The sequence below is a fragment of the Pseudorca crassidens genome, chromosome 1 (genome assembly GCF_039906515.1).
Source record: "Pseudorca crassidens isolate mPseCra1 chromosome 1, mPseCra1.hap1, whole genome shotgun sequence".
Lineage (NCBI taxonomy): Eukaryota > Metazoa > Chordata > Mammalia > Artiodactyla > Delphinidae > Pseudorca > Pseudorca crassidens.
In genome coordinates, this window is record NC_090296.1 from 156173835 (window position 1) to 156197001 (window position 23167).

The window sequence follows — 23167 nt, forward strand, 5'->3', positions numbered from 1 at the left end:
ACACCTACATATAGTCTCTCAATGGTTCTCCGTATTCCTGTTCATCTTCCGCAGAAATTGCAAACTGGGCCACACAGGAGGTTAAAGGCACTGACTCTCCAAGTGGGGAGAGTGTTAGTAAAGCATCTGGAAAGTTGCACCGAGCACCAGGGGATGAAAAATGAGATACATTTAAAAACGTTTCCCGATCATACGGCGGATCATACTCTGGGTTCCACATGCATGTTTTAGCTGAAGGAAGAATCCCTTGCACCGGGAGACTTGGGACCCATGGAATGGGTACCATGCAATATGACTTCAAAGGGTCTGCATTTGCTCACCGAACCTCACCAAACCTATCACTGCTGCATTTATGCCGCTGTACACACGCTTGATTCTCTTTCAGAGACATATAAATCCATAGGTTTTAAGATTCTTACTAGTCAGGTATATTCTTAGGCGTTTAATATGTCGTGTAGAGTCCACTTCGTTGAGCAAGGAGTAGCTCTTGTCTATTACATATTTGGCTTATGGAACGGTATCTGTGCTAATTTCAATCTCTGCTTTTTTGCAGCACCCAAACTCACCTTTCCCTTAAGCAAGCATAAGTTGGTTTTCTACATTTGAGACCCTGTTCTGTTTTGTAATTCAGTTCCTGTGTAGCCAAGTTTACATTCCGTGTATTAGTGATATCTTATGATGTTTCTTTTTCTGTGTGACTTATTTCACTTAGAATCATCATACCTGAATCCACTAATTATGCTGCTACAGGCCTGATGACATAGATTTCATTGCTGAGTGATATTGCATTGTACGTAAGTACCACAACTTCTTTATCCATTTTTCGCTTTCTGTGATAATGAACTTGTACCGTAAATGAGGTTCTTGTAAAGAGAGCCATCCCAAACTTTGGGTGGCTGTGTCTTTTTGATTTTAATTTCCCTAAGCTATAGGACCATAAGTGGAAGTGCCCTAGGCTCTGTTGCTTTGTTTTTTAGATGTTTCAGGAAACACCATACACTTCTCCAGAGTGGCTGTTGGCAATTTACATCCCGCCCATCAGCATAGCAAGGCTCCCAGTTCTCCATGGCCTGTCCGGCCTTTCTGGATTTTACACTTTTTTCAGATGGCCCTTTTGACCGGGGGGCAGTGAGACTTCATTGTAGTGCAGATTTCCTTTGCAAGCTTGCTTGGTTGGCCAAAAAGGGCGTATGCGTTTTTTCCTGAATGTATTCAGGAAAAAACGCATTCGCTGTTTTTGGCCAAGTGCATCATTGTGGACGTTCTGCCTCTTTTCCTATGCTTTACATGCAATTCCAGTCTACCTCCTGAAATCGGTTTCCTGCAATTCTGCCCCGCTTTCAAGTCCTCTTGGCAGCCTTACTTCAATATATTTTTGGACGATAGCTGTCATTTATAACTCTGCCGGTTTGTGCATTACAGTGACCCTGAGCTCCTTTCTTCAACTCGCTTTCTTGTGAGCTGGCCGCAACACCGCAGGATTGCTTCAGGCCCTAGTGTGGTTCTGGCATGGCACGCTGAGCCTTTGGTTAATTCCTCTTCCTGGTGGGAAATGAGAGTTAAATTTGCCCGTCCAGATACCTCCAGCTAGTCTCTCATTGGTTCTCCCTATTCCTGTTCATTTTCCGCAGAAATTGCAAACTGGGCCAAACAGGAGGTTAAAGGCACTGACTCTCCAAGTGGAGAGAGTGTTAGTAAAGCGTCTGGAATGTTTCCCCCGAGTACCAGGGGACGAAAACTGAGACACATTTGAACACGTTTCCCGATCACACGGTGGATCATACTCTGGGTTCCACATGCATGTTTTACCTAAAGGAAGGATCCCTTAAACATGGAGAGTTGAGACCTATGGAATGGGTACCATGCAATATGACTTCAAAGGGTCTGCATTTGCTCACCGAACCTCACCAATCCTATCACTGCTGCGTTTATGCCGCTGTACACACGCTTGATTCTCTTTCGGAGACATATAAATCCACAGGTTTTCAGATTCTTACTAGTCAGGTATATTCTTAGGCGTTTAATATGGGGTGTTGAGTCCACTTCGTTGAGCAAGGAGTAGCTCTTGTCTATTACATATTTGGCTTATGGAACGGTATCTGTGCTAATTTCAATCTCTGGTTTTATGCAGCACCCCAACTCACCTTTCCCCTTAAGCAAGCATAAGTTGGTTTTCTACATTTGAGACCCTGTTCTGTTTTGTAATTCAGTTCCTGTGTAGCCAAGTTTACATTCCGTGTAGTAGTGATATCTTATGATGTTTCTTTTTCTCTGTGACTTATTGCACTTAGAATCATCGTACCTGAATCCACTCATTATGCTGCTACGGGCCAGATGACATAGATTTCATTGCTGAGTGATATTGCATTGTACCTAAGTACCACAACTTCTTTATCCATTTTGCGCTTTCTGCGATATTGAACTTGTACCGTAAACGAGGTTCTTGTAAACAGAGCCGTCCCAAAGTTTGGGGTGGCTGTGTCTTTTTGATTTTAATTTCCCTAAGCTATAGGACCATAAGTGGAAGTGCCCTAGGCTCTGTTGCTTTGTTTTTTAGATGTTTCAGGAAACACCATACACTTCTCCAGAGTGGCTGTTGGCAATTTACATCCCGCCCATCAGCATAACAAGGCTCCCAGTTCTCCATGGCCTGTCCTGCCTTTCTGGATTTTACACTTTTTTCAGATGGCCCTTTTGACCGGGGGGCAGTGAAACTTCATTGTAGTGCAGATTTCCTTTGCAAGTTTGCTTGGTTGGCCAGAAAGTGCGTATGCGTTTCTTCCTGAATATATTCAGGAAAAAATGCATACGCACTGTTTGGCCAAGTGCATCATTGTCGACGTTCTGAATCTGTTCATGTTTTCAATGCAATTCCAGTCTACCTCTTGAAATCGGTTTCCTGCAATTCTGCCTTGCTGTCAGTGTCTCTTCATAGCCTCACCTCAATATACTTTTGGAAAATAGTTGGCCTGTATAACTCTGCAGGTTTTTGAATTGCAGTGGCCCTTAGCTCCATTTTTCAGCTCTTATTTTTGTGATCTTGCCTCATATCCACAGGATTTCTTCAGGCCCTATTCTTCTTCTGGGGCGCCTTGCTCTGCCTTTGGTTAATTCTTCTTCCTGATGTGAAATTAGAGTGACATGTGCCCATTGAAACCGCTACAGCTATTTTCTCACTGGTTCCCCCTATTCCCATTCATCCTCCGCACTAACTGCAGACTGTGCGATACCGGAACTTAAAGGCATTGACTCTCCATGTGGGGATGTTGTTAGTAAAGTGGCTGGAATGTTGATCCGGAGCCCCAGGAGAGGAAAATGAGGTGCGTTTTAGAAACCTTTCCCGATCATATGGTATACCATCCGCTGGATTTCCCATGCATGGTTTAGCTGTAGGAAGATTCCCTTCAACCTGGAGTGTTGGGACCCTTGGAATGAGTAGCATGAAGTATTGCATTAAACTTTCGGCAGTTGCTCACCAAAGCTCACCAATCCTCTCAGCCCCAAGTGTCCAGCCTTATGTCTTATCCAGCTGTGGGTTTATATGTGGTCATTCCAGGTTGCATCACAGCCCCTGAGCGAATTTTGTAAGAATTTTTCTCTCTTTCATTGTTTCTGCGTTTTGGTTTTAAAATTTATTTCTATAATGGGGTTTAGCTCATTTTCACTGCTGTGTTTGGCCGCTCTGCACACACTTGATTCCCTTATGGAGATATATCAATACATGGGTTTTAAGATTCTTATTACTCAGATATATTTCTCTGCGGTGTATAGGGTGTGTTGAGGCCAGTTCATTGAGCAAGGTGTAGATCTTGTCTAATACCTATTTGGTTTATTGAACGGTAGCTGTGCTAATTTCAAACTCTGGTTTTATGCATCACCCCACCTCTCCTTTCCCCTTAAGCTGACATAAGTGTGTTTTCTAAATGTGAGACACTGTTCTGTTTTGTAATTCATTTTTTGTGCAGCCATATTTATCCTCCCTCTATAAGTGATATCTTATGATATGTTTCTTTTTCTGTTTGACTTATTTCAAGTAGTATTATCGGACCTAAATCCACTCTTTATCCTTCTACTAGCCTTATTACATTGATTTCATGGTGAAGAGATATTCCATTGTACATAAGTACCACATTTTCTTTATCCATTGTTCTCTTTCCTGGGATATTTAAGGTGTACTGAAGTTGAGGTTCTTGTAAACAGAGTAGCCCTAAACTGTGGTGTGCTTGTGTCTTGTTGATTTTTAGACTTCCCTAGATATACTTCCGTGATTGGAAGTGCCCTATGCTCTGTAGCTCTGTTTTTTAGATGATTTAGGAACCACCATACACTTCTCCAGAGTGGCTCTTGGCAGTTCACACACTGTCCATCAGCGTATAAAAGCTCCCTGTTCTCCATGGCCTGTCCTGCATTTCTGGTTTTTACAATTTTTTCGGATGGCCCTTTTGACCGGTGGGAAATGAGACTTCTTTGTTGTGCACATTTGCATTGCTTGCTTGCTTGGTTGCCCATAAAGTGCGTATGCGTTTTTTCCTGGATATATTCAGGAAAAAACGCATACTCCCTTTTGGGCCAACTGCATCATTGTCGAAATTCTGCCGCTTTTCATGTGCTTTAAAGACGAGTCCAATCTATCTCTTGAAATCTGTTTCTTGCAATTCTGTCTTGCATTCAGATCCTCTTCTTTGCCTTACATCAACATATTTTTGGACGTTAGTTTTCATTTATAACTCTGCAGGTTTGTGAATTGCAGTGACCCTGAGCTCCATTTTTTAAGTTGCTCTTTTGTGAGCTGGCCTCAAAGCTGCAGGATTGCTTCAGGCCCTATTTTGGCTCCGGCGAGGCGGGCTGAGCCTTTTTCTAATTCTTATTCTTAATGGGAAATTAGAGTGACATGTGCCCGTCCAAACCCCTACAACTATTCTCTCATTGGTTCCCCCTCTTCCCGTTCATCCTCCTCACAATTTGCAAAATGTGTGAAACAGAAGTTTAAATGTGCTGATTCTCTAAGTGGGGAGATTCTAAGTAACGTGGCTTGAATGATGAACAGGAGCACCAGGAGAGGATAAATGAGGTGCATTTTAGACACATCTCCTGATCACATGGTGTACAGTCCTCTGGGTTTTCCATGCATGTTTTAGCTGTAGGAAGATTCCTTGAACCTGCAGATTTTGGACCCATTGAATGGGTACCAGGTAGTATTACTTTAAAGGGTGTGCATTTCCTCACCCAACCTCACATTTCTCTTAGCGCGAACGGTTTCCAGCCTTATGTCTCATCCTGCTGTGGGTCTAGATGTGTTCAATCCATGTTGCATCACCGTCCCTGAGGAAAAGTTGTAAGAGGTTTTCTCTGTCTCTCTGTCGTTTATTTTTTTCAATTTATTACTATATTGGTTACAGCTGATTTTCAAAGCTCTGTTTCTTGCTGTTGTACATCCACTTGATTCACATACAGAGAGACATCAATAAATTCTTTTTCAGATTCTTACCAGTCATAGATATTCTTTTCCGGTGACTTGAGTGTGCTGAGTGCAGTTCTTTTAGCTACCGTGTAGGCCTTGTTGATTATCAGTTTGGTATTTGGAATGGTATCTTTGCTAATTTCAACCTCCTGGATGATGCCTCACCCCTCCCCACCTTTCCCGTTTAGCAGCCTTACGCGTGTTTTCTACATATTTGACTATGTTTTTGTTTTGTAATTTATTTCATGTGTAGCCATTTTGGGTTCCACCTTTAAGTGATATCTTATGATATGTGTCTTTTTCTTTTTGAATTATGTCACTTAGAATGATCATACGTAACTCCTCCGGAGTTGTTACAACTGGCCATATTTCATTGATTTCCAGGCTGAGTAATATTCCACTCTACATAAGTACCACATCTCTATCCATTTTTTCCCTCCAGAGACATTTAAGTTATATCCTAGTCGAGGATCTTTTAAACAGAGAGGCAGTAAACATTGGGGTGCCTGTGTCCTCTCGATTTTTGTTTTTCCCAAGATATACGCCCATGAGTGCAAGTGCCCTATGCTCTGTAGCTCATTTTTTAGATGCTTTAGTAAACACAATACACTTCTCCAGAATGGCCGTTGGCAATATACATTTCCACTATAAGCCTCACAGGGCTCCCTCTTCTCCTTGCCCTGTCCTGCATTTCTGGTGTTTACACTTTATGAGGATGGCTCTTCTGACTGATGCGAAGTGATATCTTTTGTAGTATTGATTTCCAGTGCCCACCTGTTTGGTTGGCTAAAAAAGTGTATGCCCTTTTCTTGAATATATACAGAAAAAAACGCATACAGCCTTTTTGGCCAACTGCAATGTTGGCAATGTTCAGCCCCTTTTCTTGTGCTTAATGGCGAGTCCTTTCTACCTCCTCAAATCCCTTTCCTGCCATTCTCCCTTGCTTACCAATCCTTTTCTCTGACTTTCCTCAAGACATTTTTCAGTGATAGATATTTTCAACTCTGCAGTTTCGTGAATTTTACTGCCCCTGAGTTCCATTGTTCAACTTGTGTTTATGGGAACTGGCCACAAAGCAGTGGGATTTCCTCAAGCCCTATACTGTTTCCATGGGCAACCCTAGCCTTTGGTCAATTCGTCTTCCTGATTGGAAATTAGAGTGACATGTGCCTGTCTGAACACCTAGGACTTGTCTCTCATTGTTCCTCATCCTTCCGCTTCATCCTCTGGACAAATTCCAAACTGTACGCAACAGGATGTTGACAGTGCTGACATCTCCAAGTGGGGAGACTGTTAGTAAAGACGCTGGAGGGGTGAACCCGAGCACCAGGAGATGAGGAGATGAGATGCCTTTTCCAAACTCTTCCCGATCAGACGGTATACCATCCTCTGGGTGTGACAGACATGTTTTAGCAGTAGGAAGAGTCCCATTCATGTAAGGAGAACACCAGGGCTTTTTCAAAATCAGTGTCTCCCCGAAACCCAAACTGGGGAATTTTTTAAGCTACGGCTACACATATGTTCATTAAGGGCCTTGGGAAGTAGGCAGAGTCCAAACTTTAGATGATTGAAGTCTTCAGGGTCAGAAGCACTCACCACCGGCTTCCCTTAGGTTACACTTTAACTGTCATTGATAGATGATGTCAATAAAAATATCTATTCTTTTTCCGATTATTTCCCCTTATAGGTTATTGCAAAATATTGAGTGTAGTTCCCTGTGCTATACAGTGGTTCCTTGTTGATGATCTATTTTATACATAGCAGTGTGTATGTGTTAATTCCAAACTGTTAATTTATCCCTCCTCCCACCTTTCCCCTTTGGTAATAATAAATTATAAGATTTTATACTTCTCAGAAATGGGGGAGCTGAAAGAGAGGTATCATTTTCAATGGAAAAGCATTTAAAACAAGATTGAAGCTTTAACCAAGATTATTAGATGTACATCCTTGGAAAGAAATCACTTCATTTCTCTAATATTGACCTGACAAATAAGACAAACCTTTTCACTGAACTTGCTTATAATAAAGTGATGGAAATATCAAATGGAAGTGTTAGAAACATCTTATTTTACCCGAGCCTTATAAACTGTTCTATGTTAACTACAGTTTGGCTCACACATCTGTTCATTGAAGTTACAATAGTCTCAATTTCTGTTACTGATCCTCCAGAGTGGACCCCAACAAGTGTCCCCCTGCCCAGTGTCATTGGGGCCAACAGATCGAGACTGAGTTTGGTTCACAAGCAAAGGAAACTTTATATTTTAAACAGAGAATGGAGAGGTGAGAGCATGCACTACCCCGTGGGCTGTGGGCTGGGCTGCTGTGTAGAGATCCTGTCAGAGTCAGTGGGAGGGAGGGGGCGGAGCTCTCGAGGGCCGGGTTGGCTGCAGCTCAGGCTCTATATCTCGGAGTCTGCACTGGGCCCCAGGAGCTGAGGTGTCGACCCAGCCATTCTGCACTAGGAAATCTGGTCTGAAGTGCCGGGTGTGGAACCTCTGCATGCGGGACCCTAGGAGCACGTGAAATTAGACAAAGGATAAAAAAGGTCAGACTTGACTTTATTGCCCAGATTCTATTTTTATCTCCCAGGGATTTTTAATGGGCTTTGCTGGGGACAAACCCCTCCTCTGCCTTTTGTCCCTTTCCTCATTCTTGGAGTGCTGAGGGTGCAGACCCTTCTTCTGTAACCGCTGAGTGCTGAGTTGGGAGCCCTCATACTAGGGGACGAGGGTCAGAACTTCTCCCCAGCAGCCTCCAGGTGACGTTGATTGGCCCCAGGACCCCTGCCTCCCTGCTCATCTGCCTGAGCACCAGCATTGGAAGTGTTATAGATTCTAATGACCTTTAAGGGTCCAGGAAAGAGATGTGCAGAGACGCTGTGAGGGCCGGTTTCACCCCGCCCCACATTTGTTCGGCCACCTTAGGCTGACTGTTTCTGCCAGCCTAGATGCTCTGACCAGTAGTCTGCTCTTTCTTCAATTAGGCCCGTGAATTAACGTAAAGACAGCACCAGGTGTCAGAGCCCTGCCCGCTCAACTCCCAGACAGTCCAGGGTCAGTGGTGATCAAGGACCATGATGGCCACTGAGTCAACAGCCTTTTGAAGTAAACAGGAGTCCAGCCGGTCTTATTGGCCACCATCATCACGGTGTCTGTAGGCTTTTCTATGGTGACAGTGTGATATACGTTTCCCTCGCCAAGATTATTAGCTCCCCTCTGGGTGCAGTAAGTCCTGCAAGCAGTAGTCTACTCCTTCGGGACACACTATTGTTGTTTTATGAGAGAAACTCCAGGTCAAGTGATGTTCACACGAGTCATCATAGTGCCCTGTTGCCCCCGGTTATCTCTCTGGATGTTGGAGTTGGAGGGCCTCCTCACTCGAGGTCGGTGTGCCCACGGAGCGAACCCTGCAACTTCAGGGCATGGTTGGTGATTAGGATCACCACGTGGGGTCCTTTTCCCTTAGGAGGGAGGTGGCCTTTTGGGCTGCTGATTTCCAGGTTTTTAGATACCGCCAGTATCTTGGCCAGATGTGGCAGTGGGCCAAGCCCCTTGGTGACTGTAGTTTATCCTACCTGGATGGCATTCTTGCATTGTTCCATTTCAAGTGGTCCCAGTTTTTGCACTAATTCTCCAATGGCGATTCACCTTTCACCGGGAATGGAAAGGTCAAAGGGTTTAGCTCAATTAGGGAGTTCCAGGGCAAGGGTCTGAATTGACTGCTCTTTCCATTCTTGAAAGGCCACTTCTGGATTCTGTTCAAAAGGATCATCATCTTTTCCTTTCAGTGTTTCATATAGAGGCCCAGCTAGTAGACTGTAGTTAGGGATCCAGAAGCAGCAAATCCTGGCCTCCCCAGGAACCCCTAAGCTGTCTTCTAGTTTTAGAAAGGGGTAAGGCTGCAAATGGTTTCTTCCCTTTCCTGGGATGGGCTTCTCCGACCTTCTGTGAGAATGAAGCCCAGGCAGGTCACCGCAGTCTGTGATATTTGAGCTTTTTCTTGGACAACTTCTATCCTTTATTGGCTTGGTAGTTCAGAGGCCTCCTTAGAAGGGCTGGCGATCAGAATGTCATCTGCATATTGAAGGAGGGTTTCCTTTTCCAGAGGTAGAACTTTTTGGTCTTTAGCTAAGCTTTCCCCAAAGATGGTGTGGGAATTTTTGAACCCTTGGGGCAAGACGGCCCGGAAGTATTGTTTTAGTTGTATGTTGAGTCCTGCCACTCACAAGCCAAAATTTCTTGTGACTCTGGGACTAATGGAATACAAAAGAAGGCATCATTGAAGACTAATACAGAATACCATGTCCTGGTGGTTGGTAGAATGACCAGCAGGGTGTAGGAATTAGGAGCAACTGGAGGTATATCCTCGGTGGCTTCACTGACTGTCCTGACATCCTTTACCAGGTCCCCAGCAGCCCATGGGGCTCTCGTGGTCAGGCCAATCCCAGGATATGGAGCTCTCCTGGGCAGGTACCCCACCCCCAACCCAGCCCACGGGGCTCTCGTGGTCAGGCCTCTCCCAGGATACAGAGCTACCCTTGCAGGTACCGTGGCAGGGCTGGGCACACAGGAACTGTGCACATAGCCCTCATTGAAGAGCACCCCCATCTCACCTGTTGCTCAGAGCTGACACAGAGCACCTCAGAGCAGGACTTGAACTAACAAACAGCAGCTCTGACAGGTCTGTGACCCTGGGCATCACTCTGTGTGGCCTCCCTCCACCTGGTCTTCCAGAGACTTCCACTGCACCCGGGGCACCAGGCCTCTGTCTCCAACCACCACCCACCCCTCCTCTCCCTGACTCCTGGGTTCCTCTCATTAGGAGAGGGTTTTCTTGAAGTTGTCTCCCACTCATGGGCCAGATAAAATGATTAGAAAACAAGCCAAAGCTGCAGCCCCTTGTCTATCCTGACTCTCAGGAGCCCACACCTGTTCCTTGGACCTGGCCGGTTCAGCAAGTTCCATTTTCTGCAACTGTGAGCCCCTGAGGGGTGATGATTGGCTGACCTGGGCAGCCTTACCATGCCGGCCAGCCCTCCCCAGGTGTGCCTGGGTTGAGATCAATATAAATACCACTCCAGGCAGCAAGAGCCCCTGCAGCTGTGCCTGACGCCATTTTCTCTGCCCTGTCAGCAGTCTCGGGGCTGGGCTGGTGGGAAGGAGTGAGAGGCCACGGCTTTGTGGGTGGCCCAGTGTGAGTGGGGCTCTGCTGGACTTTCTGCAGCAGTTGCCAGGCTGCCACCTGCTAAAGAAGAGGATGTGTCACCCATACCTGCTGCTGGAATTTCTCCCTGGGCAGAGGTGAGGAAGGAAAAAAGCAGTGGGGGCAGGGACAGGACGGGTATCTCAGGCAGGGAAATGGAAATCTTCCAGAAGAGCACCCAGGGCCAGGACCATCCTGGCTGGCCTGCAGGCACCAAGTCAGCTGGTATGCTGTCACTCGTGTGGCTCCATGGCCCTTCCTCTAGGCTTTCAAGTCCTTGTATATATTCAGGTGTTTTACCTGGGAAGGGTGGGAACAGTTCAGCAGCAACTGGCCTGGGGCTCAGCTCACGTTCACTCACAGATGCCTCGGCACGGTGCCCCAGCTTTGCAATGAGGACGCTTGTTGTGTGGGGGCTGCTGGCTGAATGGGAGACGATTCCCCACCACTGACCAACTTCAGAATTGTTTACAACTGGAGCAAGTGCCCTGATACGGTTTTCCTCTGAGTAACTGGTGGGTTCTGTTTTTTTTTTCTCTTTTTCGTTTTTGGTTCAAGGTAGATTTTATTCCTCTTTTTTGTATTTACAGATATAAGCATGGAAATAATTTATTCATATAAATACATGTATGTGAAGGGAATAATTGTTTTTTCTGTTTTATTTTTTAAATTTTATTTCTTTTTAATTTTGAATTTTATTTTATATTTTTATACAGCAGGTTCTTATTGGTTATCTATTTTATACATATAAATGTTTACATGCCAATCCCAATCTCTCAACTCCTCTCACCACCACCCCCCCAAGAGCTTTCCCCTCTTGTTGTCCATACGATTGTTGTCTACATCTGTTGCTGTATTTATGCCTTGCAAAACGGTTAATCTGTACAGTTTTTCTAGGTTCCACATATATGCATGAATATACAAGATTTGTTTTTCTCTTTCTGACTTACTTCACTCTGTATGACAGTCTCTAGATCCATCGACGTCTCTACAAATGACCCAATTTCATTCCTTTCATGGCTTAGTAATATTCCATTTTATATATGTACCACATCTTTATGCATTCGTCTGTCTGTGGGCATTTAGGTTGCTTCCATTACCTCGATATTGTAAATAGTGATGCAATGAACATTGCGGTGAATGTCTCTTTTTGATTTATGGTTTTGTCTGGGTATATGTCCAGTACTGGGATTGCTGTATCATATGGTAATTCTATTATTAGTTTCTTAAGAAACTCCATATTGTTCTCCATAGTGACTGTATCAATTTATATGCCCAACAATAGTGGAAGAGGCTTCCTTTTCCCCACACCCTTTCCAGCATTTGTTGTTTGTAGATTTTCAGATGATGCCCATTCTAACAGGTGTGAGGTGATACCTCATTGTTGAGTCCATTTCGTTGAGCAAGGGGTAGGTCTTGTCTATTACATATTTGGCTTATGGAACGGTATCTGTGCTAATTTCAATCTCTGGTTTTATGCAGCACCCCAACTCACCTTTCCCCTTAAGCAAGCATAAGTTGGTTTTCTAAACTTGAGACCCTGTTCTGTTTTGTAATTCAGTTCATGTGTAGCCAAGTTTACATTCCGTGTAGTAGTGATACCTTATGATGTTTCTTTTTCTGTGTGACTTATTTCACTTAGAATCATCGTGCCTCAATCCACTCATTATGCTGGTACAGGCCTGGTGACACAGATTTCATTGCTGAGTGGTATTCTGTTGTACGTTAAGTACCGCAACTTCTTTATCAATTATTTGCTCTCTGGGATACTTAACTTGTACCGTAGAAGAGGTTCCTGTAAACAGAGCCGTCCCAAATTTTGGGGTGACTGTGTCTTTTTGATTTTAATTTCCCTAAGCTATAGGACCATAAGTGGAAATGCCCTAGACTCTGTTGCTTTGTTTTTCAGATGTATCAGGAAACACCATACACTTCTCCAGAGTGGCTGTTGGCAATTTACATCCCGCCCATCAGCATAACAAGGCTCCTTTATCCCCATGGCCTGTCTTGCCTTTGTGCATTTTACACTTTTTTCAGATGGCCCTTTAGACCGGGGGGAAGTGACACTTCATAGTATTTCGGATTTCCATTGCAAGCTTGCTTGGTTTGCCAAAAAGGGCATATGTGTTTTTTCCTGAATATATTCAGGAACAAACTCATACGCCCTTTTTTGCCAAGTGCATCATTGTCGATGTTCTGCCTCTTTTCCTATGCTTCAAATGCAAATCCAGTCTACCTCCTGAAATCGGTTTCCTGAAATTCTGCCCCGCTTTCAAGTCCTCTTCGCAGCCTTACTTCAATATATTTTTGGACGTTATCTGTCATTTATAACTCTGCAGGTTTGTGAATTACAGGGCCCCTGAGCTCCTTTCTTCAACTCGCTTTCTTGTGAGCTGGCCGCAAACCCGCAAGACTGCTTCAGACCCTAATCTGCTTCTGGCAGGGCATGCTGAGCCTTTGGTTAATTCCTCTTCCTGGTGGGAAATGAGAGTTAAATATGCCCGTCCAGACACCTACCTCACTCTCAACCCCTTGGTGATGTGGGTCCTCTGGTTTGTGGCCACCTTTATGGGTTCCTCACCTTTCGATGATGTGGCCCCACTAGTGTGAGGACGCTCCTGCCTGGTTCTCATCCACGTGGTTATGTGGACCCCCTGGTGAGAGTCTGTTCCTGGCTGTGTTCCTCACCCTTCTGTGAGGGAGACCCTCTGCTGATAAGTCACTCCTGCATGGCTGGCACACATTGCCTTGGTGAAGTCAGCCGTGTGGTGGCAGTTGGAGCGTGCTGGGAATCTCCTCCCCCCGGTGATGAGGGCCCTCTTGCGTCAGGCCCTAACTTCTGGGCTCACCAAATTTTCTTAGTGAGCCTAGTGATGCTTGGGCACTCCTCTTAGGATCCCATCTCCATGGGGATGTGGGCCTTCTGCTCTGAGGTCCCAACGGCTGGGTTGTTCACATTTTCATGATGTGGGCTCTCTGGTGTTAGTTCACAGAGGTCTGGATCCCATAGCCTCTGTGTTCTTGGCTGCCTGCTGGGAGGTTCCAACTGCTGGATTCCTCACTTTTTTAATTTTTTGGGCCCTCTGTTGTGAGGATCCTCCTGCCTGCCTCACTCCCAGCCCCTTCGTGATGTGTGTCCTCTGGTTTGAGGCCACATGTGCTGGGTTCCTCACCTTTCGATGTTGTGGGACCAATGGTCTTAGGAGACTCCTGCCTGGTTCACATCCCCTTGGTGATGTGGGCCCTCTGTTGAGAGTCTGATCCTGGCTGGGTTCCTCACCCATCTGTGAGGTGGGCCGTCTGCTGTGAGGTCACTCCTGCCTGGCTTGCTCACCTCGCCTTGTGGACATGAGCCCTCTGGTGGCACTTGGAGCCTGCTGGGAGCCTCCTCCCCTCGGTGATGAGGGCCCTCTGGCGTCAGGCCCTAACTGCTGGGCTCCCCACATTTTGTGATGTGCGCCCAGTGGTGCGAGGACACTCCAGCCAGGTTCACATCCCCATTGGGATGTGGGCCTTCTGCTCTGAGGTCCCAATGCCTGGGTTGCTCACAGTTTCATGATGTGGGCTCTCTGCTGTTAGTTCACTCCTGCCTGCATCCCATAGCTTCTGTGCTCTCGGCCGCCTGCTGGGAGGTTCCAACTGCTGGATTCCTCACCTTTCTTATTCTTTGGGCCCTCTGTTTTTAGGCTATTCCTGCCTGCCTCACTCCCATTCCCTTTGTGATATGTGTCCTCTGATTTGAGGCCACATATGCTGGGTTCCGCACCTTTCGATGATGTGGCCCCACTGGAGGGAAGACAGTCCTGACTGGTTCCCATCCCCTTGCTGATGTGGGCCCTCAGGTGAGAGTCTGATCCTGGCTGGGTTCCTCACCCTTCTGTGAGGTGGGCCCTCTGCTGTGAGGTCAAACATGCCTGTCTGGCACACGTCACCTTGGCGACGTGGGCCCTCTGGTGGCAGTTGGAGTGTGCTGGGATCCTCCTCCCCTCGGTGATGAGGGCCCTCTTGCCTTAGGCCATAACTGCTGGGCTCCCCACATTTTCTGATGTGCGCCAAGTGAGTGAGGACACTCTTGCCAGGTTCCCATCCCCATGGGGATATGGGCCTTCTGCTCTGAGGTCAAAACGGCTGGCTTGCTCACAGTACCATGATGTGGGCCCTCTGCTATGAGTTCACTCTGGCAAGGATCCCTTATCATCGGTGCTCTGAGCCGCCTGCTGGGAGGTTCCAACTGCTGGATTCCTCAAATTTTTTATTCTATGTGCCCTCTGTTGTGAGGCTCCTCCTGCCTGCCTCGCTGCCAGCACCTTGGTGATGACTGTCCTATGGCTTGAGGCCACATGTGCTGCGTTCCTCACCTTTCGATGATGTGGCCCCACTCGTGTGAGGACACTCCTGCCTGGTTCCCATCCCCTTGGTGAGGTGGGCCCTCTGGCGAGAGTCTAATCCTGGCTGGGTCCCTCAACGTTCTGTGAGGTAGTCCCTCTGCTGTGAGGTCACTCCTGCCTGGCTGGCACACGTCACCTTGGAGATGTGAGACATCTGGTGGCAGTTGGAGCAGGCAGGGTGCCTCCTCCTCTCGGTGATGACGGCCCTCTGGCGTCAGGCACTAAATGGTGGGCTCCCCACATTTTCTGATGTGCACCCAGTGGTGCGAGGACAGTCCAGCCAGGTTCCCATTCCCATGGGGATGTGGGCCTTCTGCACTGAGGTCCCAACGCCTGGGTTGCTCACAGTTTTATGATGTGGGCCCTCTGCTGTGAGTTCACTGCGGCCTGGATCCCATAGCCTCGGTGTTCTGAGCTACCTGCTGGAAGGTCTAAATGCTGGAATCCTCACGTTTTTTATATTATGTGCCCTGTGTTGTGAGGCTACTCCTGCCTGCCTCACTCCAAGGCCCTTGGTGATGTGGGTCCTCTGGTTTGAGGACACATGTGCTGGGTTCCTCACCTTAAGATGATGAGGCCCCACTGGTGTGAGGATACTCCTGCCTGGTTCCAATCCATTTGGTGATGTGGGCCCTCTGGTGCGAGTCTGATCCTGACTGGGTTCGTCACACTTCTCTGAGGTGGGCCCTCTGCTGTGAGATCATTCGTGCCTGGTTGGCACACATCGCCTTGGTGACGTCAGCCCTCTGGTGGCAGTTGGAGCCTGCTGGGAGCCTCCTTCCCTTGGTGATGAGGGTCCTCTGGCGTCAGGCCCTAACTGTTGGTCGCCCAAAATTTTCTGATACGTTCTCAGTGGTGCGAGGACACTCCTACCAGATTTATATCCCCATGGGGATGTGGGCCTCCTGCTCTGAGGTCCCAATGGCTGGGTGGCTCAGTTTCATGACATGGGCCCTCTTCTGTGAGTTCACTGTGGCCTGGATCTCAGAGCCTCGGTGCTCTGGGCCGCCTGCTGGGAGGTTCCAACTGCTGGATTCCTCACATTTTTATTCTATGGGTCCAGTGTTGTGAGGCTACTCCTGCCTGCCTCACTCCGAGGCCCTTGGTGATGTGGGTCCTCTGGTTTGAGGACACATGTGCTGAGTACCTCACCTTTCGATGATGTGGCCCCACTGGTGTGAAGACACTCCTGCCTGGTTGCAGTTGGAGCCTGCTGGGAATCTCCTCCCCTCGGTTATGAGAGCTCTGGATAAAACACATATGCCCCTTTTTGCCAAGTGCATTATTTTCCAAGTTCTGTCTCTTTTCCTATGCTTTAAGAGCAACTCCCGTGTACCTTCTGAAATCGGTTTCCTGCAATTCTGCCCCGCATTCAAGTGCTCTTCTCAGCCTTACTTCAGTAAAATTTTGGATGATAGCTGTCATTTATAACTCTGCAGGTTTGTGAATTACAGTGCCCCTGAGCTCTTTTCTTCAACTCGCTTTCTTGTGAGCTGGCCGCAAAACCACAGGATCTCTTCAGGTCCTAATATGGTTCCAGCATGGCATGCGGAGCCTTTGGTTCATTCGTATTCCTGGTGGTAAATGAGAGTTAAATTTGCCCGTCCAGACACCTACATATAGTCTCTCAATGGTTCTCCGTATTCCTGTTCATCTTCCGCAGAAATTGCAAACTGGGCCACACAGGAGGTTAAAGGCACTGACTCTCCAAGTGGGGAGAGTGTTAGTAAAGCGTCTGGAAAGTTGCACCGAGCACCAGGGGATGAAAAATGAGATACATTTAAAAACGTTTCCCGATCATACGGCGGATCATACTCTGGGTTCCACATGCATGTTTTAGCTGAAGGAAGAATCCCTTGCACCGGGAGACTTGGGACCCATGGAATGGGTACCATGCAATATGACTTCAAAGGGTCTGCATTTGCTCACCGAACATCACCAATCCTATCACTGCTGCATTTATGCCGCTGTACACACGCTTGATTCTCTTTCAGAGACATATAAATCCATAGGTTTTAAGATTCTTACTAGTCAGGTATATTCTTAGGCGTTTAATATGTCGTGTAGAGTCCACTTCGTTGAGCAAGGAGTAGCTCTTGTCTATTACATATTTGGCTTATGGAACGGTATCTGTGCTAATTTCAATCTCTGCTTTTTTGCAGCACCCAAACTCACCTTTCCCTTAAGCAAGCATAAGTTGGTTTTCTACATTTGAGACCCTGTTCTGTTTTGTAATTCAGTTCCTGTGTAGCCAAGTTTACATTCCGTGTAGTAGTGATATCTTATGATGTTTCTTTTTCTGTGTGACTTATTTCACTTAGAATCATCATACCTGAATCCACTAATTATGCTGCTACAGGCCTGATGACATAGATTTCATTGCTGAGTGATATTGCATTGTACGTAAGTACCACAACTTCTTTATCCATTTTTCGCTTTCTGTGATATTGAACTTGTACCGTAAACGAGGTTCTTGTAAACAGAGCCGTCCCAAACTTTGGGGTGGCTGTGTCTTTTTTATTTTAATTTCCCTATGCTCTAGGACCATAAGTGGAAGTGCCCTAGGCTCTGTTGCTTTGCTTTTTAGATGTTTCAGGAAACACCATACACTTCTCCAGAGTGGCTGTTGGCAATTTACATCCCGCCCATCAGCATAACAAGGCTCCCAGTTCTCCATGGCCTGTCCTGCCTTTCTGGATTTTACACTTTTTTCAGATGGCCCTTTTGACCGGGGGGCAGTGAGACTTCATTGTAGTGCAGATTTCCTTTGCAAGCTTGCTTGGTTGGCCAAAAAGGGCGTATGCGTTTTTTCCTGAATATATTCAGGAAAAAACGCATACGCCCTTTTTGGCCAAGTGCATCATTGTGGACGTTCTGCCTCTTTTCCTATGCTTTACATGCAATTCCAGTCTACCTCCTGAAATCGGTTTCCTGCAATTCTGCCCTGCATTCAAGTCCTCTTGGCAGTCTTACTTCAATATATTTTTGGACGATAGCTGTCATTTATAACTCTGCAGTTTTGTGAATTACAGTGCCCCTGAGCTCCTTTCTTCAACTCGCTTTCTTGTAAGCTGGCCGCAACACCGCAGGATTGCTTCAGGCCGTAGTGTGGTTCTGGCATTGCACGCTGAGCCTTTGGTTAATTCCTCTTCCTGGTGGGAAATGAGAGTTAAATTTGCCCGTCCAGACACCTGCAGCTCTTCTCTCATTGGTTCTCCCTATTCCTGTTCATTTTCCGCAGAAATTGCAAACTGGGCCAAACAGGAGGTTAAAGGCAGTGACTCTCAAAGTGGGGAGAGTGTTAGTAAAGCGTCTGGAATGTTGCACCCGAGTACCAGGGGATGAAAACTGAGACACATTTGAACACGTTTCCCGATCACATGGTGGATCATACTCTGGGTTCCACATGCATGTTTTAGCTGAAGGAAGAATCCCTTAAACCTGGAGAGTTTAGACCCATGGAATGGGTACCATGCAATATGACTTCAAAGGGTCTGCATTTGCTCACCGAACCTCACCAATCCTATCACTGCTGCGTTTTTGCCACTGTACACTTGCTTGATTCTCTTTCGGAGACATATCAATGCATAGGTTTTAAGATTCTTACTAGTCAGGTATATTCTTAGGCGTTTAATATGGGGTGTTGAGTCCACTTGGTTGAGCAAGGAGTAGCTCTTGTCTATTACATATTTGGCTTATGGAATGGTATCTGTGCTAATTTCAATCTCTGGTTTTATGCAGCACCCCAACTCACCTTTCCCCTTAAGGAAGCATAAGTTGGTTTTCTACATTTGAGACCCTGTTCTGTTTTGTAATTCAGTTCTTGTGTAGCCAAGTTTACATTCCGTGTAGTAGTGATATCTTATGATGTTTCTTTATCTGTGTGACTTATTTCACTTAGAATCATCGTACCTGAATCCACTCATTATGCTGCTATGGGCCCGATGACATAGATTTCATTGCTGAGTGATATTGCATTGTACGTAAGTACCACACCTTCTTTATCCATTTTTCGCTTTCTGTGATAATGAACTTGTACTGTAAATGAGGTTCTTGTAAAGAGAGCTATCCCAAACTTTGTGTGGCTGTGTCTTTTTGATTTTAATTTCCCTAAGCTATAGGACCATAAGTGGAAGTGCCCTAGGCTCTGTTGCTTTGTTTTTAGATGTTTCAGGAAACACCATACACTTCTCCAGAGTGGCTGTTGGCAATTTACATCCCGCCCATCAGCATAACAAGGCTCCCAGTTCTCCATGGCCTGTCCTGCCTTTCTGGATTTTACACTTTTTTCAGATGGCCATTTTGACCGGGGGGCAGTGAGACTTCATTGTAGTGCAGATTTCCTTTGCAAGCTTGCTTGGTTGTCCAAAAAGGGCGTATGCGTTTTTTCCTGAATATATTCAGGAAAAAACGCATACGTCCTTTTTGGCCAAGTGCATCATTGTGGACGTTCTGCCTCTTTTCCTATGCTTTACATGCAATTCCAGTCTACCTCCTGAAATCGGTTTCCTGCAACTCTGTCCCGCTTTCACGTCCTCTTGGCAGCCTTACTTCAATATATTTTTGGACGATAGATGTCATTTATAACTCTTCAGGTTTGTGAATGACAGTACCCCTGAGCTCCTCTCTTCAACTCGCTTTCTTGTGAGCTGGCCACAACACCGTAGCCTTGCTTCAGGCCCTAGTGTGGTTCCGGCATGGCACGCTGAGACTTTGGTTAATTCCTCTTCCTGGTGGGAAATGAGAGTTAAATTTGCCCGTCCAGACACCTCCAGCTAGTCTCTCATTGGTTCTCCCTATTCCTGTTCATTTTCCGCAGAAATTGCAAACTGGGCCAAACAGGAAGTTAAAGGCACTGACTCTCCAAGTGGGGAGAGTGTTAGTAAAGCGTCTGGAATGTTGCACCCGAGTACCAGGGGACGAAACGTGAGACACATTTGAACACGTTTCCCGATCACATGGTGGATCATACTCTGGGTTCCACATGCATGTTTTAGCTGAAGGAAGAATCCCTTAAACCTTGAGTGTTGAGACCCATGGAATGGGTACCATGCAATATGACTTCAAAGGGTCTGCATTTGCTCACCGAACCTCACCAAGCCTATCACTGCTGTGTTTATGCCGCTGTACACAAGCTTGATTCTCTTTCAGAGACATATAAATCCATAGGTTTTAAGATTCTTACTAGTCAGGTATATTCTTCGGCGTTTAATATGGGGTGTTGAGTCCACTTCGTTGAGCAAGGAGTAGCTCTTGTCTATTACATATTTGGCTTATGGAACGGTATCTGTGCTAATTTCAATCTCTGGTTTTATGCAGCACCCCAACTGACCTTTCCCCTTAAGCAAGCATAAGTTGGTTTTCTACATTTGAGACCCTGTTCTCTTTTGTAATTCAGTTCCTGTGTAGCCAAGTTTACATTCCGTGTAGTAGTGATATCTTATGATGTTTCTTTTTCTCTGTGACTTATTGCACTTAGAATCATCGTACCTGAATCCACTCATTATGCTGCTATGGGCCCGATGACATAGATTTCATTGCTGAGTGATATTGCATTGTACGTAAGTACCACAACTTCTTTATCCATTTTTCACTTTCTGTGATATTGAACTTGTACTGTAAACGAGGTTCTTGTAAACAGAGCAGTCCCAAACTTTGGGGTGGCTGTGTCTTTTTGATTTTAATTTTCCTAAGTTATAGGACCACAAGTGGAAGTGCCCTAGGCTCTGTTGCTTTGTTTTTTAGATGTTTCAGGAAACACCATACACTTCTCCAGAGTGGCTGTTGGCAATTTACATCCCGCCCATCAGCATAACAAGGCTCCCAGTTCTCCATGGCCTGTCCTGCCTTTCTGGATTTTACACTTTTTTCAGATGGCCCTTTTGACCGGGGGGCAGTGAGACTTCATTGTAGTGCAGATTTCCTTTGCAAGTTTGCTTGGTTGGCCAGAAAGTGCATATGCGTTTCTTCCTGAATATATTCAGGAAAAAACGCATACGCCCTGTTTGGCCAAGTGCATCATTGTCGAAGTTCTGAGTCTGTTCATGTTTTCAATGCAATTCCAGTCTACCTCTTGAAATCGGTTTCCTGCAATTCTGCCTTGCTGTCAGTGCCTCTTCATAGCCTTACCTCAATATACTTTTGGAAAATAGTTGGCCTGTATAACTCTGCAGGTTTTTGAATTGCAGTGGCCCTTAGCTCCATTTTTCAGCTCTTATATTTGTGATCTTGCCTCATATCCACAGGATTTCTTCAGGCCCTATTCTTCTTCTGGGGCGCCTTGCTCTGCCTTTGGTTAATTCTTCTTCCTGATGTGAAATTAGAGTGACATGTGCCCATTGAAACCGCTACAGCTATTTTCTCACTGGTTCCCCCTATTCCCATTCATCCTCCGCACTAACTGCAGACTGTGCGATACCGGAACTTAAAGGCATTGACTCTCCATGTGGGGATGTTGTTAGTAAAGTGGCTGGAATGTTGATCCGGAGCCCCAGGAGAGGAAAATGAGGTGCGTTTTAGAAACCTTTCCCAATCATATGGTATACCATCCGCTGGATTTCCCATGCATGGTTTAGCTGTAGGAAGATTCCCTTCAACCTGGAGTGTTGGGACCCTTGGAATGAGTAGCATGAAGTATTGCATTAAACTTTCGGCAGTTGCTCACCAAAGCTCACCAATCCTCTCAGCCCCAAGTGTCCAGCCTTATGTCTTATCCAGCTGTGGGTTTATATGTGGTCATTCCAGGTTGCATCACAGCCCCTGAGCGAATTTTGTAAGAATTTTTCTCTCTTTCATTGTTTCTGCGTTTTGGTTTTAAAATTTATTTCTATAATGGGGTTTAGCTCATTTTCACTGCTGTGTTTGGCCGCTCTGCACACACTTGATTCCCTTATGGAGATATATCAATACATGGGTTTTAAGATTCTTATTACTCAGATATATTTCTCTGCGGTGTATAGGGTGTGTTGAGGCCAGTTCATTGAGCAAGGTGTAGATCTTGTCTAATACCTATTTGGTTTATTGAACGGTAGCTGTGCTAATTTCAAACTCTGGTTTTATGCATCACCCCACCTCTCCTTTCCCCTTAAGCTGACATAAGTGTGTTTTCTAAATGTGAGACACTGTTCTGTTTTGTAATTCATTTTTTGTGCAGCCATATTTATCCTCCCTCTATAAGTGATATCTTATGATATGTTTCTTTTTCTGTTTGACTTATTTCAAGTAGTATTATCGGACCTAAATCCACTCTTTATCCTTCTACTAGCCTTATTACATTGATTTCATGGTGAAGAGATATTCCATTGTACATAAGTACCACATTTTCTTTATCCATTGTTCTCTTTCCTGGGATATTTAAGGTGTACTGAAGTTGAGGTTCTTGTAAACAGAGTAGCCCTAAACTGTGGTGTGCTTGTGTCTTGTTGATTTTTAGACTTCCCTAGATATACTTCCGTGATTGGAAGTGCCCTATGCTCTGTAGCTCTGTTTTTTAGATGATTTAGGAACCACCATACACTTCTCCAGAGTGGCTCTTGGCAGTTCACACACTGTCCATCAGCGTATAAAAGCTCCCTGTTCTCCATGGCCTGTCCTGCATTTCTGGTTTTTACAATTTTTTCGGATGGCCCTTTTGACCGGTGGGAAATGAGACTTCTTTGTTGTGCACATTTGCATTGCTTGCTTGCTTGGTTGCCCATAAAGTGCGTATGCGTTTTTTCCTGGATATATTCAGGAAAAAACGCATACTCCCTTTTGGGCCAACTGCATCATTGTCGAAATTCTGCTGCTTTTCATGTGCTTTAAAGACGAGTCCAATCTATCTCTTGAAATCTGTTTCTTGCAATTCTGTCTTGCATTCAGATCCTCTTCTTTGCCTTACATCAACATATTTTTGGACGTTAGTTTTCATTTATAACTCTGCAGGTTTGTGAATTGCAGTGACCCTGAGCTCCATTTTTTAAGTTGCTCTTTTGTGAGCTGGCCTCAAAGCTGCAGGATTGCTTCAGGCCCTATTTTGGCTCCGGCGAGGCGGGCTGAGCCTTTTTTTAATTCTTATTCTTAATGGGAAATTAGAGTGACATGTGCCCGTCCAAACCCCTACAACTATTCTCTCATT

The 23167-nt window shown here is 45.7% G+C and overlaps 1 long non-coding RNA gene across 1 annotated transcript in view; it reads left to right on the forward strand.

Annotated features, from left to right (window-relative positions):
- Positions 1-2372, forward strand: part of LOC137203462 (uncharacterized) — a 405892-nt gene extending 403520 nt beyond the window's left edge. Inside the window, exon 4 of the long non-coding RNA XR_010933138.1 lies at positions 2292-2372. This is a non-coding gene — a long non-coding RNA (uncharacterized lncRNA). The remainder of the gene's footprint in view (positions 1-2291) is intronic.
- Positions 2373-23167: the final 20795 nt, after the last annotated feature.